Genomic DNA, 14,522 nt, shown 5'->3' on the forward strand with positions numbered 1-14,522 from the left:
TAATAAATTTTTTTTAAAAAAATTTGAGTCCTTTTTGAAAGTGTTGCTGATGGCTAAGAATGAGGTCAGGCTACAGTATTTGATAACTAAGCCAAATTAAAATTTCATTTCATATTTTAAGTAGCATATACACAAAAAACAAATTCAATAAAAAATGAATCAATAAAAGTAATATTAATTTTCATTTTTTAAATGAACATAATGCGTTTTAAGACAGATTTTATCCTCCATATTAAAATTTTTAAAATATATAAAGCTAAGTGTAACATTATCAAATCTACTATATCATATTCCATTAGTTCATGTCCTTTTCTTCACTTGATGCATTGGATGGGAAACACTCAGAAAAAATATCACTCTAAGTATTCATAATTTCTATATTTAACCAAGCTTATTTATGCATGCATATATATATATATACATATGTATGTATGTGTCTGTTTCAAGATGTTTTAGAGGGAGCGCAGGTTTCCTCCCTTTCCTGTCAGAGAAGCACACACCTAACAAAAAGGAAGGAGGATGAGGGACTCATTTATGGACAGTTCTGCATTATACATAAAAATAACTTATATTAAGTTTTTGGCATGTGAGTCCAGAATAATAATGCTGGATTGTTATATAATCAAAAATGTTAACTTTATGGATGAGCGAGTTGTGATGCCAAGGCCCATATATGCATATATTCTTAAAAAGAGTATAACTACAAAATTTATATTTAGAAATATAAAACTTATAATAGAGAACTTACAAAATCTATACTTCCTAAGTTTAATATATTAAAATTTCCTTTTATTGGCATTGTTGTCTTTTTTTTTTATGATAGTCCCACAGAGAGAGAGAGAGAGAGAGAGAGAGAGGCAGAGACATAGGCAGAGGGAGAAGCAGGCTCCATGCACCGGGAGCCCGACGTGGGATTCGATCCCGGGTCTCCAGGATCGCGCCCTGGGCCAAAGGCAGGCGCTAAACCGCTGCGCCGCCCAGGGATCCCTTGGCATTGTTGTCTAACTGAACTTTCCAATGTGCAAGTGTTATAGAATAGCAAAGTTTAATCGATATTATCTAAAATTCATGTGCAGCTTTTACTGATATTTTGGCAAATATAGCACTGGATAACATCAGGAAAGTAGTAAAGTTTTATGCTTTTGTTCCCAAAAATTAGCAAAAGAGTAAAAACAATCTATAAAAGTTGAATCCGTTGAATATTTTCATCACTCAACACCTACTCACATGGAAATGTGACTGTAGAATAAGGAGAGAATATTTAAAAATTGCTACCTCTAAATTAGTTAGGTATAAAATGAATTACTATTGCTCATTGCATTCATATAAGTGTCCCCAAATATAGGTACCTCAGAAAAGTTTTGAGGCCTCTGATACAACATAATGGAATACTTCTAATTTTTAAATGCAGATTTACCGTTAAATGTGAAAACAATATATAACATGATTTGTACTCTGTTGACAATTTACTATTGTTTAAAGTGTTTAATTTTGGGGCGCCTGGGTGGTGTAGCCAGTTCAGCATCCAGCTCTTGGTCTTGGCTCAGGTAGTGATCTCATGGTCCTGAGATCCGCCCCCGTCACTTCATGTTCAGGTAGGGGTGTGCTTGAAATTCTCTCTCGCTCTCCCTCTGGCCCTCCTGCTCATGCTCGCTCTCTCTCTACAACAAAAAAAATAAGTCTTAGGAAAAATGTTTACTTCTATGAACACACGGAGTTGATGGATGCCTCCCTCCGTGACAGCTTGCCAGCCCGGTTCTGCCGAACATGAAGACGTGGTCGGCCCATCGATACATGAATTCCACATTGCATAATTCTTTGTTTACTTGAAATTTCTACACTGCTGACTTTACAGTGGTATTTTCCATTATTAAATGGTAGTTTGGGAACCCATACCGCAAATGAGTGTGCACTGTTTGCAAGGTTGCGATTCTGAATGTTTAGAGTACATGCACGCACACTTCTAGTCAGAGTTGGTCGTAGAACAAGGGTTCTGAAACTTCAGTTTGCATGACAATCTCATGGGGGCCTTGAAAATTCCTGGGCCCTACTACCTCAGTTTCTGAACTCCCTGGAGTGTGTTTAAGATTTGCTCTTCTAGGGGATTCCTGGGTGGCTCAGCGGTTTGGCACCTGCCTTTGGCCCAGGGCGCCATCCTGGAGTCCTGGGATCGAGTCCGGGTCAGGCTCCCGGCATGGAGCATGCTTATCCCTCTGACTGTGTCTCTGACTCTCTCCCTCTCTCTCTCTCTGCCTATAAAAAGTCTAAAAAAAAAAGATTTGCTCATCTAACAATATTCCACCTGATGCTGGTGCTGTTAGTTTTGTGGTCCACATTTTGAGAACCAGTGATTTACAGGGAAAAATATTGGACAGTAGCTGGAGGGTCACAAAGTCTGTTTGATCCATATTGTTTGTTGCTTCAGGAGAATTTTTAAAAATTCACATTTAAAAATTACTTATTCTGATAGGACATTGAAAAAATATGGTTGCTCTTTTTTGCTTATTGATAGATAAATTCGGAAGTGGGATGACAACTAGACCAGCGTTTTGCACACTGGAAAATGATTTTCTTTTCATATAGTCATTCCCTTGGCAAGTATTTATTCATCAGAATACCATTAAAATTGTCGTTGGAGTCTCTGGTGGATTAAAACAGCCTGACTTAATTTCACACGCATGCATGCACACATTTTATATAGGAAAACAAATACTTTGACGTGCCTAGGTTGGAGAAAAAGTTGTGAAATATTGCCTGTGTGCCTGGCTTTTGAATTGCTGTGAATTTCTGGTCAGTTTTCAATGACATGACTCACATAGTATCTTGGTAAACATTAAGTGGCTAAGACAAATGACCTCTCTCCAGTGAAGCTCCTGAAAGATGATGAAGATTACAACTTCTCATGATTGAAACTGGTTGAAAATTATTGCCTTCCACTGAGGGAAAATCCCAACCTATTCTTTTTGATCTGTGCACATTCTATGAAAAAAAAAATGGCAAGAACAGGGATGAATTTTTTTTCCTTCAGTGTGTACCAAATTTAGAAATCGGACATTTTCAAATTTTAAAAATTTCTAAATCTGTAGTACCTTTTGAAATATTAATGGGTATTAAGTCTTGAAACAAGATAGTTTCAATGTATGTATTGTTAGCTCTTGCAGATTAAGTGATAGACTTGACGGCCTTTGCACTTTTCCTCTAGGCTTCATTATATGATATTGAGAAAAATTAAAATCAGTACCTAAGAATTAAACATTATACATTTATAGAAGTATATTTGAGGCAACAAGTGCCTATTAAAATATTACCTTATGTTCTGTTCACAACTAGAAAGTCGTAACAGTGTTGGAGTCAATCTTTCACTTTATGGATTTGTAAACTCTAAATAGAATTAGGCATAAGGTATTAAATGATGCTGAGCAAAGCAGTAGGGAAAAGTCAATTAAATGAAGTGGGGAAATCATCCAAGTTACAAGGTAGACTTGCTCCATAGCTATCTTCTCTCATTTATTATAATGAGGCCAAGTGGATGATATCAAACAGCTAAAAGAATATATGCAACAACATGAAATGTTCTAATAACAGTAAATATAATTTTTGAATACTTTTGAATACTTTGATAACCTTCGAGACCGATTTTTAACTTTAAAATGGAAATTAAAGTTTGTGAGACATAAAACAAAATTTTAACGTGGCATGTATGTAAAAAAGCTATAAAATGAATATCGACTCGGATTTAACTTTCATGCTTTTCAAATAACATAGGAATAGAAAAATAACAGCAAACAAAAATTAAATTGAGAGACCAGGTCATTAATATCTACACTTCTTGCCACCTCTTCTCTCCACCAAATATCTTGGTTTCTTGCTTTAGGGAAATTTAAATCCAAAGTCTACAAGCCATCAAAGCTATAAGACCAGGTATACAAAGGTAGCATGCCCTGGGGTCTTGACTTTTTTTATGTTAATAGATCTTATTTTGAAGTAGATAATAGATTGTTTTTAAATTTAGCTATCTAACGATTTGGATGATTTTTGGGTAAGTGTAACTACTTATCTCACAGTTTTAAACAGGGATAAGAATTTTAAACCTGGCTATATTGAGAGAGCATGGACTCCTGAGAGTGACCCCGTAAAACATCTGTTAGGAATCCTCTTGTAGGGTCAATGGCAGGTCTTATCTCGAAGCTAAGGAAAAACAAAACAAAACAGAATTCAAATTCTTGATTTTGTTAACATCAGGTTAACATTCTGTTAACATCCCAACTAACATAAAATAATTCCTTGAGTAGAAATAGAATAGAATTGACTTCCCTTTTCTCAAATCAGGCAGCCCTAGCAGTGAATTAAAACCATGGTAGTCAGACTGTCCTTAAACACACAACTGTTAATATGCCGTGAAAGACATTGCATCCTGTGTCATTTCCAATGCTCTGTAACAAATTACCTGGAACTTAGTGGTATAAAACAATACAGATGTATTAGTTGCATGTCTAGAAGAAAAAGTCTGAAATGGTTTTGTAAGGTTAAAATCAAGGACTGTGTTTTATCCGGATGCTGTAGGGAAGATTCTGTCCCTTGCCTTTTCCTGGTTCCGGAGGCTGCCCTCCGTCCTTGGTGTGTGCACCTGCCCCCCTGTCCTCAGCCGTGTAGCCACATCCTCCTTCACTCTGACCTTCCTGCTTCCCTCTTACACTGGTTCTTCTGATCATATTGGGTTTCCTGGAAAATCCGGGACAATCTTCCCATCTCAGAATCCTTAACTGAATCACTTCTGCAGAAGCCTGTTTGCATGGCAATATGATATGTTCCAAGGGTTACAATGTGGGCATCTTTCAGGGGCCAATATTTCTCTTACCCGAGACAGGAGCACAGTTTTTATGTAATAATAATGTGTAGTTTCTGTGGAGTGTCAAATGGTGTTCCCCCTGAAGGTATGCCCACGTCATATTTCTGGAAACAGGACACGTCTGTCACCTTATTTGGAAGAAAGGATCTTTGCAGATGTTAGGTCAAAGATCTTGAGAAGAAGCTCCTTAAACCCTCCCCTGTCCTTGAAATGTGCCTGCAAACTACTATTCTCATGCCGGCAGCCCTTTTGGGGATGCAGTCTGATGAGAGTGAGGTGTTCTTGAGACAATTAAGATGTTGTTGAGAGCAAATAACTAAACCAAGTTAAGTCCTCTGTATAAACTTTTTTTAAATATGCACAGAGCCTGATGTGGGGCTCGATCTCACAACCCTGAGATCATGACCTGACGTGAAATCAGGAGTCTAATGCTTCACGGACTCAGCCACCCAGGAACCCCTAAACTGTTAAGTCCCAGTGCGTGGGTGGGTGTGAGAATCTCCTTGTCTTGGGGCCACTTAGGATAAGCCTCATATTCCCTTGTTTATTAAAACAGCCACCTGCCAATCTGGAATCCTCTGTTGCTTTCTCTGGGATCTCCAAGCCCCCTGTGTGTGGGGGCCACATTCAGATTTCACCTGGGGAGCCCTCAAGGTTGCAAACCAACAATACAGCCCGTCACAGGAAAATGACATAGTCTCTAAATGTGAAAATGTCTGAAAGGCATATTTCGAGTTCTAGAAATTTTTCAAACAAAGATTAAAAATAACTTTAATAATCATAGTATTCATATGTACATTTGAATATACATTTATACATTTATAATCTGTACATTTATAATCTTAAAGATTTTCATATTTTTAAGAAAGATCTTATTTATTTATTCATGAGAGACCCAGACAGACAGGCAGAGACACAGGCAGAGGGAGAAGCAGGCTCCATGTAGGGAGCCCAATGTGGGACTCGATCCCGTTACCCTGGGGTCATGCCCTGAGCCAAAGGCAGATGCTGAACCCCTGAGCCACCCAGGTGCCCAGATTTTAGTATGTTAAGACACATCTTTAAAGACTGTGTAGAGGTGTCGCCTGGCTGGCACAGCTGGTTAAGCATCCAAGTCTTGGTTTTAGCTCAAGTCCTGATCTCAGGGTCTTGGGATCAAGCCTCACATTGGGCTCTGTACTAAGTGTAGAGTCTGCTTGAGATTCTCTGTCTCCTGCTCATTCTCTCTCTAAAATAGATAAATCTTTAAAAAACTGTATAGAAATATCATACCTAGAGATATACCCAAGAGGGGTTTCTTGTTTGTGATAATTGAAAGATAAATACGTATCTCTGCTATGAACTCTTGTTTCAGGAGTTGAATAAAATTTTACAGAATTGAAAAATGATGAATTAAGCAAAACAAACCTATAAATCCCTTTCCTTCATACTGGTGGACTAAAAATGGTTTGTATGAAAAAGAAAAGATTGTATATAACATTGTTATTCTGGGTACCAAATATAAACTTGTAAATAAATTCACAATATGATGAGTCTTTAAGAGGATAGTTGATAGAGTGAGTCATTCATTATTGGTGCCATTATTTACATTTTTCATTTCCTACAAGTTTTCTTGGCGAGATGCTAGATAGAAAAATATATTTCATTTTTTTATTGGTGTTCAATTTACAAAAATACAGAATAACCCCCAGTGCCCATCACCCAATCACTCCCACCCCCCGCCCTCCTCCCCTTCTACCACCCTTAGTTCGTTTCCCAGAGTTAGCAGTCTTTACCTTATGTCTCCCTTTCTGATATTTCCCACACATTTCTTCTCCCTTCCCTTATATTCCCTTTCACTATTATTTATATTCCCCACATGAATGAGAACATATAATGTTTGTCCTTCTCCGACTGACTTACTTCACTCAGCATAATACCCTCCAGTTCCATCCACGTTGAAGCAAATGGTGGGTATTTGTCATTTCTAATAGCTGAGTAATATTCCATTGTATACATAAACCACATCTTCTTTATCCACTCATCTTTTGATGGACACCGAGGCTCCTTCCACAGTTTGGCTATCGTGGCCATTGCTGCTATAAACATCGGGGTGCAGGTGTCCCGGGGTTTCATTGCATCGGTATCTTTGGGGTAAACCCCCAACAGTGCAATTGCTGGGTCATAGGGCAGATCTATTTTTAACTTTTTGAGGAGCCTCCACACAGTTTTCCAGAGTGGCTGCACCAGTTCACATTCCCATCAACAGTGTAAGAGGGTTCCCTTTTCTCCGCATCCTCTCCAACATTTGTTGTTTCCTGCCTTGTTAATTTTCCCCATTCTCACTGGTGTGAGGTGGGATCTCATGGTGGTTTTGATTTGTATTTCCCTGATGGCAAGTGATGCAGAGCATTTTCTCATGTGCATGTTGGCCATGTTTATGTCTTCCTCTGTGAGATTTCTGTTCATGTCTTTTGCCCATTTCATGATTGGATTGTTTGTTTCTTTGGTGTTGAGTTTAAGAAGTTCTTTATAGATCTTGGAAACTAGCCCTTTATCTGATATGTCATTTGCAAATATCTTCTCCCATTCTGTAGGTTGTCTTTGAGTTTTGTTGACTGTATCCTTTGCTGTGCAAAAGCTTCTTATCTTGATGAAGTCCCAATAGTTCATTTTTGCTTTTGTTTCTTTTGCCTTCGTGGATGTATCTTGCAAGAAGTTATTGTGGCCGAGTTCAAAAAGGGTGTTGCCTGTGTTCTTCTCTAGGATTTTGATGGAATCTTGTCTCACATTTAGATCTTTCATCCATTTTGAGTTTATCTTTGTCTGTGGTGAAAGAGAGTGGTCTAGTTTCATTCTTCTGCATGTGGATGTCCAATTTTCCCAGCACCATTTATTGGAGAGACTGTCTTTCTTCCAATGGATAATCTTTCCTCCTTTATCGAATATTAGTCGACCATAAAGCTCAGGGTCCACTTCTGGGTTCTCTATTCTGTTCCATTGAACTATGTGTCTGTGTTTGTGCCAGTACCACACTGTCTTGATGACCACAGCTTTGTAGAACAACCTGAAATCTGGCATTGTGATGCCCCCAGATATGGTTTTCTTTTTTAAAATTCCCCTGGCTATTCGGGGTCTTTTCTGATTCCACACAAATCATAAAATAATTTGTTCTAACTCTCTGAAGAAAGTCCGTGGAATTTTGATAGGGATTGCATTAAACGTGTAAATTGCCCCGGGTAACATTGACATTTTCACAATCTTAATTCTGCCAATCCATGAGCATGGAATATTTTTCCATCTCTTTGTGTCTTCCTCAATTTCTTTCAGAAGTGTTCTATGGTTTTTAGGGTATAGGTCCTTTACCTCTTTGGTTAGGTTTCTTCCTAGGTATCTTATGCTTTTGGGTGCAATTGTAAATGGGATGGACTCCTTAATTTATCTTTCTTCAGTCTCATTGTTAGTGTATAGAAATGCCACTGACTTCTGGGCATTGATTTTGTATCCTGCCACACTGCCAAATTGTTGTACGAGTGCTAGCAATCTTGGGGTGGAGGCTTTTGGGTTTTCTATGAAGAATATCATGTCATTGGTGAGGAGGGAGAGTTTGACTTCTTGTTTGCCAATTTGAATGCCTTTAATGTCTTTTTGTTGTCTGATTGCTGAGGCTAGGACTTCCAGTACTATGTTGAATAGCAGTGGTGAGAGTGGACATCCCTGTCTGGTTCCTGATGTTAGGGGAAAGGCTCCCAGTGCTTCCCCATTGAGAGTGATATTTGCTGTGGGCTTTTCGTAGATGTCTTTTAAGATGTTGAGGAATGTTCCCTCTATCCCTACACTCTGAAGAGATTTGATCAGGAATGGGTGCTCTATTTTGTCACATGCTTTCTCTGCGTCTATTGAGAGGATCCTATGGTTCTTGTTTTTTCACTTGCTGATATGATGAATCACATTGATTGTTTTATCAGTGTTGAACCAGCCTTGCATCCCAGGTATAAATCCTACTTGATCATGGTGAATAATCCTCTTAATGTACTGTTGTATCCTATTGGCTAGTATCTTGTTGACAATTGTTGCATCCATGTTCATCAGGGATATTGGTCTATAATTCTCCTTTTTGATGGGGTCTTTGTCTGGTTTTGGAATTAAGGTGATGCTGGCCTCATAGAACGAGTTTGGAAGTACTCTATCTCTATCTTTCCAAACAGCTTTAGTAGAATAGGTATGGTTTCTTCTTTAAACGTTTGATAGAATTCCCCAGGGAAGCCATCTGGCCCTGGACTTTTGTGTCTTGGGAGGTTTTTGATGACTGCTTCAATTTCCTCCCTGGTTATTGGCCTGTTCAGATTTGCTATTTCGTCCTGTTCCAGTTCTGGTAGTTTATGGCTTTCCATGCAGGGATCCCAATGAGAGACTTGATCCTGGGTCTCCATGATCAGGCCCCAGCCAAAGGCAGATGCTAAATTGCTGAGCCACCCAGGGTGCCCTATTCATTTGTTTCATTTATTTATTTATTTATTTATTTATTTATTTATTTATTTATTTATTTATTTTAGTCACAGAGAGAGGGAGAGAGGCAGAGACACAGGCAGAAGGAGAAGCAGGCTCCATGCACCAGGAGCCCGATGTGGGATTCGATCCCGTGTCTCCAGGATCGCGCCCTGGGCCAAAGGCAGGCGCCAAACTGCTGCGCCACCCAGGGATCCCTATTCATTTGTTTCTAATAGTGATTAAGAAAAAATCATTTTAAGATACATTGAGTACCACGTGCCAGTTCAAAGTTACTATGGTTTTTTTTGTTTTTTTTTTTTACTTTTCCAACTGATGTAGATACTGAAAAGGAAACTGACAATATTCAGTTACCTGGCAAATAAAATACATATACATAAAATATACATAAAATATATATTACAAATAGTGACATTCATATATATCAAAGGAAAGGCTAATTATCTAAGTTTCTAAGAGTGAATTCCACATCATTAATTTGTCCAATGCAATAACATCTTGTGGAGGCCTGTAAATGCAGCAAAAAGAAGTTTATTAAGTAATCGTGTCATTTCTGCATCTAGAGAACAATATGGTATCGGTGATCTAATTATGATTAATATTACGTTTAAACTGGAATATTTAAATTAAGCTAGAACTTTCATGTTATAAGACAGGGGAACTACAAACAAACCTTAAAAGAATTTCCAAAACCCTGGTCCAGAAAGAGAAAAAAAGATCAGGCACCTGAGAGGTTCAAGGAATTGACTGAATCATCATGTGTACCTACATTCCACTTAAATGACAGGAGAGGCATCCCTGGATGGCATAGCAGTTTTGCGCCTGCCTTTGGCTCAGGGTTGCGATCCTGGAGACCCGGGATCGAATCCCACATCACGCTCCCGGTGCATGGAGCCTGCTTCTCCCTCTTCCTGTGTCTCTGCCTCTCTCTCTCTCTCTCTCTCTCTGTGACTATCATAAATTAAAAAAAAAGAAATGACAGGAGAGCAGAAAAGAAGCTCCATTATCAACACATGAAAAAATTTTAGAAAAGTCTGGAAGATTAGAAATCAGGGTTGAAATGATAGATAACCACTGCAGAAGAAATCTCAACCCATAACAGACACAAGAAAAATGTTACAAAGAAGAACCTACTTCCCAAGGAAACCCCAGAGAAACTTCACACTTGGAATGAACTGGTACACAAAACCCCACTGGACCCTCAGCCAATCACCAGGGAGGCCAGAACTGGGGCTGCTTAGCTTGCTGTCCCCAAGAGAAACACCCAGAACGGCTGTCTTTTACATAGTTGAGGATTTGTTCTGGGAGTTCCTTGTCTGGCTGCTGAGGATAAAGAGAAGCAAAGCATAGCCTGAATTTTTTGAACCTTGGTGGTAGGCAAGGGGAGGAAAGGACAAGGACAGTAAGCTCCACTAAGGAGTGAGATTCAATAAGGGAGAGAACACAGAACAAAGCCTTCTCTCCCTTGGCATTATCACCACACTCCACACTCCTGTGAAGGAGGAGGAGACAGAGGAGGGGGAAGAGGTAAGGTGAGTGGGAGAAGGGAGAGGGGAGGAAGAGGAACGTATAGTGTGTGTGTGTGTGTGTGTGTGTGTGTGTGTACATAAGCAGAATCCTTGTGAAAAGTTGTAAAAATATGAATCAGACTGTTAACAGTTATCATTTGGAGGCTGGGAGAAAAAGTAGTCTGTATTCAATACAATTTTAGGGTTTTTTGTTTTGGTTTTTACAATGAACAGAATTGTTGTAATTTTTAAAACAATATATATTAGAAAATTCCAGGAAGAGACAGAAATGATGATCATAGTCATCATTTCTGGGCAAGAAAGTCTTGATGCAAAAGTTCAAAGCACTGAAGCAAATCTAACCATCAGCTACAGTTAATTAACGGATGTTCCTCTAATAGTTAAACATCCTTGGAAGTGTTTTAATTCCAAACCTCCAGAAACTATAAAGTTATTTGTAATTAAGAAGGTAATTAACTTCTATACAATTGTTACTTTTTTGTGCAAAAAAAATACACAAAAAACAACACACTCAGCAAAAGAGACGTCTCTTTCTAAATTAACTCAAAGTGGTAATTTCCAGGGTTTGGAAACCACTTCCTAAGAGTTACCCAAAGCAACAAAGGACTCACCTAATGAAAATTTCAGAAGACAATCATAAATCTTAATACTTATCTGATCAATACCCAAGAAATTCAATTGAAATGTCTTTCCAGAATATTAATCATTAGATTCCTGATGGCCTTCATAGCAGCAAGAAAAGATAATAAGTTTTAATTTTAAAACATGGTAACAGGGATCCCTGGGTGGCGCAGCGGTTTGGCGCCTGCCTTTGGCCCAGGGCGCGATCCTGGAGACCCAGGATTGATTCCCACGTCGGGCTCCCGGTGCATGGAGCCTGCTTCTCCCTCTGCCTGTGTCTCTGCCTCTCTCTCTCTCTCTCTCTCTCTCTCACTGTGTGCCTATCATAAATAAATTAAAAAAAAATAAAAAAAAAACACCTAAAAAAAAAAAACATGGTAACATTAACTTAAACTGCAATCATAAGACAGACACAGCATGCCTATTTAGGGGCTCCGTAACAAAAGAAAATTTTAATGTACCAGTTAAAACCTGAACTTAGAGTAATAATAGCATTATAGCCACCAAGGTCCAACCACATGTTTTGTCTGTTTGCCAAGATATGGTAAGAAGAGAAATGTCATTACAGGTATTTCTCCACTCTATTTATTTAATAGAAATCTCTAGGTACCTTTCTAAATATAATTCCTACCACTGCCCAAAATCTCCCCCTTCATTCACTACCACAATAGTTTTCAGAAATATCCCTAAACTTCTCTAGTTTAATCACATAATAACTCTTCACTATATTGTTCTCCTTCAAAATTTCCCATTGTCAGAACCTGCCAGATTCCTAATCCTGGAGCTCTTTTGAGCTCTTGGGGCAATATTCCTCACGTGTAGACTCACCCCCAGGCCAAATTCTGTGCCCTTTGGCAAGAATTTAAAGGGGGTTGACCTGAGGATCCCTGGGTGGCTCCGCGGTTTGGCACCTGCCTTTGGCCCAGGGCATGATCCCAGGATCGAGTTCCGCATCGGGCTCCTGGCATGAAGCCTGCTTCTCCCTCTGCCTGTGTCTCTGCCTCTCTCTCTCTCTCTCTCTCTCTCTCTCTCTCTCCTTGCTCTCTTTCTTTCTCTGTGTCTAAAATAAATAAATAAATAAATAAATAAATAATAAATAATAAATAAATAAATAATAAATAAATCTTCAGAAAAAAATAAAGGGTATTGACCCAATCTCCTGGGAACTCAGCAACTCCCCATTGTCATTAGCATGGCTCTGCCCTGGTATTCCAGCTCTGGTGACTACTTTCGTATTCTGATCCTGACATTTACCTCTCTTATTCTAGCTATCAGTTTCTGGTCACCAGGTTTGTGGCTCATTCTCCCGAACATAGTTCCCTCCATTAGAGAAAGTCACCCTTTACATTTACATTTTAGGAGTTAACCCCTTCCTAAACTCTGCCTGGAGTCTGGGGTCCTGCTTATGGTTCCTGCTATGGGCTCCAGGTGATTCTGTTGAAAATGCTTGAGCTGGGGGCACTCAGGGTGGCTCAGTCAGTTGAACATCAGACTCTTGGTTTGCACTCAGGTTACAATCGCAGGGTCCTGAGATTAGGTTCTCCTGTCAAGCTCTGTGCTCAGCAGAGTCAGGCTGACCCCCTCCCCCATTCTGCTCCTCCCCCTGCTTAATCTCTCTCTCTCAAATAAATAAAGTCTTTTTAAAAAGTGCCTTAGCTGGGACGCCTGGGTGGTCAGTGGTTGAGCATTTGCCTTTGGCTCAGGGCATGATCCCGGAGTTCCAGGATCGAGCTCCACATCCGGCTCCCTGCATGGAGCCTGCTTCTCCCTCTGCCTGTGTCTCTGCCTCTCTCTCTGTGTCTCTCATGAATAAATATATAAAATCTTTAAGAAATAAAAAAAATAAAAATGCCTTAGCTGAAAGAAGGCTGACATGATCTTTCAAAAAGCAAATATTCTTTTTCTAAAAAAGTTATTTCTTTTAGAGGAAGAGAGAGAAAGCGAGCATGAGTGGGAGTCAGAAGGAGTAGAGGGCAGAAGGGAGGGCATCTTCAAGCAGATCCCCGCTGAGCTAGCAGCACCATAGGAGGGGGGGCCAATCTCACGACCCTGAGACCATTACTTGAGCCAATACCAAGAGTCCCATGCTTTATGGAATGAGCCACCCAGGCACCCAGAGAAAAAGCAAATATTCTTCAACCAGTGGTTTTTCATTGTGTTGGTAATCAGAATACAACATAGAACAAGTGGTTTTACGTTATCTGTCTCTTGCATTATATCATCCATCATTCTGAATTTTTTGTTTTTCAGTCTTTTTTTTAAAGATTTTATTTATTTATTCACGATAGACATTGAGAGGCAGAGACACAGGCAGAGGGAAGAAGCAGGTTCCATGCAGGGAGCCTGACGTGAGACTCGATCCCGGGACTTCAGGATTGCACCCTGGGCCAAAGTCAGGTGCGCTAAACTGCTGAGCCACCCAGGGATCCCCTGTATTTCAGTCTTAATTCATTTTGCTTTATTTGTATATCATTTTCAGCTAATTACTTTTTACTGTAAGCTGTTTGGAGTATCAAAAAGCTGCAGTAGTCCAAATGTCCAACAAGAGAAGTTGCAATAAATTAAATGCTTAAAAAATGGTTTTAAAAAGTATCAAATGTAATTTTTGGGGGGGCATACACTCGCATTATTTTATTTTGCTTTTCCAGTCTGAAGCTACTATCATGGGCATTTAGTTATACAATCACACAAAACATAAAAGACCAAGACACCCAGAGTGAGATACATGGCAGAGATGAACTGGTAGGGGGGGCTGGCAGGGGCAGGGCTGGGAGCCAGGGGCCTGCGGTTTCCCGATGGGGCTCCCGGTGGAGGGTGACGCCTAGCTTCATCCCACCCCGAGACCCGAGGAGTCTGGTCGGACAGGGAGCACCGATCACACCGGGAGGTTCTGGCTTAGGTGGCGAGGGAGCTCAGCACCACCAGATGGGGACAGAAGCATAGGCAGGCAGGAAGGAGGGGGGCCAGCGAAAGCCTCCTGGGGAGGTAGGGGCAGGTTCTGGATTCAGGGGAACATCCTGCACCTCCCCCCAACT

The 14,522-nt window shown here is 39.8% G+C and overlaps 1 long non-coding RNA gene across 1 annotated transcript; it reads right to left on the reverse strand.

The window, feature by feature from the left end:
• Positions 1–1,458: 1,458 nt before the first annotated feature.
• Positions 1,459–5,274, reverse strand: LOC119864383. The gene is made up of 2 exons (XR_005386813.1): positions 4,092–5,274; positions 1,459–1,661 (listed from the first exon to the last, which is right to left on the reverse strand). It is a non-coding gene; the product is annotated as an uncharacterized LOC119864383 (long non-coding RNA).
• Between the last annotated feature and the right edge of the window lie 9,248 nt (positions 5,275–14,522).

The sequence above is a fragment of the Canis lupus genome, unplaced genomic scaffold, assembly GCF_011100685.1.
Source record: "Canis lupus familiaris isolate Mischka breed German Shepherd unplaced genomic scaffold, alternate assembly UU_Cfam_GSD_1.0 chrUn_S1546H1734, whole genome shotgun sequence".
Taxonomy (NCBI): Eukaryota; Metazoa; Chordata; class Mammalia; order Carnivora; family Canidae; genus Canis; species Canis lupus.